Here is a 4,726-nt window from a genome sequence, read left to right as displayed (position 1 = left end):
TTTCCACAAACCTCTTGACATAGCCACTTATTTGGACCATATGGCTTTGTTACACTATATCCTTGCTTTACATCGCTAAAATCCTTGCTTTACATCGCTAAAATCTTTGCTTTACATTGCTATATCTGGACCCTATGCTTGGATTAATGTTGTGAGATAGTCCTTGAAAGCATCCACCATCATTCCCTTATCCATTCATGTACTCAAAATCCCTTTTGCCTTGCTAGACACTAGGGGCAAACTTTTGAAAAAATCATAAAAATCATAAAATGTCTTGAAAAAATCCTAAAAATTAAAAAAAGTCCTGAAGAAATCCTAAAAGTCAGAAAAAGTCCTGAAGAAATCCTAAAAATCAGAAAAAGTCCTTAAGAAATCCTAAAAATCAGAAAATATCCTGAAAAAAATCATAAAAATTAAAAAAAGTCCTGAAGAAATTCAAAAGAAACAAAAAAAGGAAAAAAAAGGAAAAAAGAGAGAAAATGCCCTAGTCAAAACATAGTAAACAGGCACCTTGGTAAAAAAAAAATATATGAATTTCTGCCAAGCAAGTGAAAACCTGGTAAACAGGCGCCTCTTGTACTCAAGTGCTCCATCTATCAACGCAACGTTGGCATTCCCTCTTTCACGCATCTTTGCTTTTGCTTGTACATATTTCAGTCACTTTTGTGACATCCTAGTTCGCTGGAACCTTCATGGCTTGAAACCGGTCATTGTCCTAGTCTTAGTTAATCAACAAGAGCACATTACATGTCCTAAGAAGTATCAACCAAGTCAACCTTATGTCAGTGAAACCTGGTCGTCCACTCCAAGTCAGTTACATGTCTCCTGACTACTAAAGAGTTTTATCACTGAGTTAACAAGCAAAACAACATAACGGAAAACAATCACTAAGTTGTTTGAGATATGCATGAAATTTTTCTTTGTGTGTTGTCTTTTATATTGGTTTTCGATTATTATCCCTCTGAGTAACTCGAGGATGTCTATTGTGACTAAGAGGAGCAAGGATTGGGGGCATAATATTTTCTTGTTTTCTGCTTGTAGGAATGATCCCAATGATCTGGAAACATCTAAATTAGCTGGGTGTCTGTGATAAGAGCCTTCACATCAAGGTGGAATTGCCTCACATACCTCGACTTCGCTTATTTGAATGCTACAGGGAGGTCCATATCATTTCTTTGTTCGTTTTGAGGAAATTTCTTTATCATGCAATCTGAGTCCCTACGAAATATGTCCAAGGATATGAATGAAAAAAGGTCATTGCGGACAAGATCCTTAATATTGCACATGAAAAGAAAGGAACTCTACTCTGCCTGCTATAATTGTAAAATACTCAATGATGACAATTAAGTTGTTCAAAATCCAGTGACTAGGTTTAGGTTGCATTTTGCATCTAATACATTTCGAATGATTTCGGTATAGTAACAATGCTTCCTCTTTGTCTACTGAATGAGAGTTGGAGCATCATCATTTCTTCGCTAAGTGGTCTCTTTTCATCATTTCTCTGATCGAGTACTTGTGTTTTGAGATGTTTAGCTGCATACATAAGCATTTAATATAGATTCATATATTTCATTATTTACTCATCTGCATTCATCTTATTGCATAGAAAAATGAAAACATTGCATTATTCATATTACTCATACTCATTCATTTATTTGCATATAAAAAAAATAAAAAATAGACATCCATAATCATTTGCATTACATACTGAAAAGAAATGCATACATATAGAATAAAGCATATAAAAGACATCTCATAATCAAATCAACACAAGTACAATGAAATCAAATCAAGAGCTTGTAAATCGGCTGTCCTGAGTCCATTTTCGAGATCGAAATTGAAATCTGATGTCGATTCTCTCATCAAAATTTCATGACATTCACCACTTAGCGCTTTCATCACAAACTAATTCTCTCTTCTATTTTGCACTCAATTCCTCATCAATCGACGCTGAATCTCAATTTCAATTTCTACAATCAACTTTGCGCTCAATTTCTTATCAATCAACGCAAAATTTTCAAAAATTCCTCTGAATCAATTTATGCTCAAATCATTTTCATCATTAAAAAATTGCCTATCATCATGTACCCTCGCTATCTTTCGATTTCGCTCCCGAGGGGGCATACTCGTGACCTTATGACCTCACATCTTCAAATGTCGAGAAAAATTTTCAAATCTTCATCGAAAGTCGAGCAAAAATCTTTTTCAACTAAAGAAAAACAATCAAATAAGACTTCATCACTAGGGGCATTTCAACTTCATCGCTTTATATCAATTCGAGATCTCTCGATCATCTAAATCAAATCAATCTCTAGGGGCATATTAGTTTCATCGCTTCATATCAAGCTGATATTTGTCTTTTATCTGAATCAATCTCTTTATGTTAATTAGTTCCATTGCTTTTCATCAAGCTAATTTTTCGTTTAAACTCAATCAAGGGTTTAAAGAGTATCTTCGATCATGCTAAATCTAAACAGGTGTTACGTTTTATTCGTTTCTTGATCAAGCTGAACAGTTTATCTTCATCGTATCTTGATCAATCAAGTTCAAGATCGATTTTTATCGTCACTCACTGTATCTAAGTTCAATCAAGTTCTAGATCAGTAAGATCCACTTCTTGATCAATCAAGTTCAAGTTCGATATCTTTTGTTTTCTATCATTCCCAAGTTCAATCAAGTTCTGGAACGGTATCACATTAATCAAACTTTATTCAGCTTTGTCGCTTCGAATCAAACTAAACACCTCGCTTTTTTATGTAGTTCGTGATCAATCAAGTTTAGAACTGACATCTTGTAGACATCAAATTTTCTTTGAACCAACACACTGCTCGCACATTAATTCAAAGAGGGGCAAATGTAATACCCTAACAAGGGTCATCTAAACCATGAGCCCCTAATCTTGACAACATTACCAAGGTCCTAAACAAAGGCAATTAAATCAATCTTGAGCACACAATTAATTCTTTAATCATCCAATGTCACATGGCAAAATCAATCACTCAATATTAATTAAATATTTATTTAATTAATTAAATCATTCCAAGTAAATCATTTTAAACAATTATCTTATTTATTTTATTAAATATCCTAGTATATTTAATTAAATAAATCAATTTTCCATTAAATCATCAAAAAGAGGAATTAATTTAATTAAATAAATCAATTTGCCATCAAACCTTCAAAAAAGGAAACAAATCAAGAAAAAGGAATTGGAAATTATGAGCACAAATCTTCAAAAATGGAAATAAATCAAAAAACGAATTAATTGACAAAAAAGAATTAAAAATTTGAGAAAAGAAATCAATTGGAGATAATCTTGAAAAAAACAAATTAAAAATTGATAGATAATCTCAAATAAAGCAATTAAAACAATTAAATATTAAAATTGAATGAAATAGAGAATAAATCAGTTTTTTCTGATTTTATCTTATATTTAGTTCAATTTCCTTTAAAACTGATAAAATCATCCAATCACATCAATTCACCTGGATTGTGCTTCCTCTTGGAAAATCTTGACTGCTCATCATCATTTGATCTTAGCCATTGGTTTCTTTCTGAATTTTCTATAAATTCAGGCTCATCTCTCATTCAAAAAAACAGGTTGGAGAATATATTGTTATTATACTATTTTTGCTCTAGGATTTCATTGAGATATTGCATATTAATTGTTTCATATTGATTAAATCATTTAGTTTAATATTGTAAAAATATTGTTACATTAATCATACTTTATTCAGCTTTGTCACTTCGAATCAAACTAAACACCTCGCTTTTTTATGTAGTTCATGATCAATCAAGTTCAGAACTGACATCTCCTAGACATCAAATTTTCTTTGAACCAATGCATTGCTCGCACATTAATTCAGACAAGGGCAAATGTAATACCCTAAAAATGGTCATCTAAACCATGAGCCCTTAATCTCGACAACATCACCAAGGTCCTAACCAAGGGCAATTAAATCAATCTTGAGCACACAATTAATTCTTTAATCATCCAATGTCACATGGCAAAATCAATCACTCAATATTAATTAAATATTTAATTAATTAATTAAATCATTCCAAGTAAATCATTTTAAACAATTATCTTATTTATTTTATTAAATATCCTAGCATATTTAATTAAATAAATCAATTTGCCATTTAATCATCAAAAAGAGGAATAAATTTAATTAAATAAATCAATTTGCTATCAAATCTTCAAAAAAGGAAACAAATCAAGAAAGAGGAATTGGAAATTATGAGCACAAATCTTCAAAAATGGAAATGATTGATCACGAACTAAATAAAAAAGTGAGGTGTTTAGTTTGATTCGAAGTGACAAAGATAAATAAAGTCTGATTAATGTAACAATATTTTTGCAATATTAAACTAAATGATTTAATCAATTTGAAACAATTAATATGCAATATCTCAATGAAATCCTAGAGCAAAAATAGTATAATAACAATATATTCTCCAGCCTCTTTTTTTGAATGAGAGATGAGCCTGAATTTATAGAAAATTCAGAAAGAAACCAACGGCTAAGATCAAATGATGATAAGCGGTCAAGATTTTCCAAGAGGAAGCACAATCCAGGTGAATTGATGTGATTGGATGCTTTTATCAGTTTTAAAGGAAATTGAACTAAAAATAAGATAAAATCAGAAAAAAATGATTTATTCTCTATTTCATTCAATTTTAATATTTAATTGTTTTAATTGCTTTCTTTGAGATTATCTAATTA

The sequence above is a fragment of the Cryptomeria japonica genome, chromosome 6 (assembly GCF_030272615.1).
Source record: "Cryptomeria japonica chromosome 6, Sugi_1.0, whole genome shotgun sequence".
In the NCBI taxonomy this organism is placed as follows: Eukaryota; Viridiplantae; Streptophyta; class Pinopsida; order Cupressales; family Cupressaceae; genus Cryptomeria; species Cryptomeria japonica.
The sequence above is the reverse complement of the archived record's forward strand: the minus strand, read 5'-3'. Positions refer to the sequence as shown.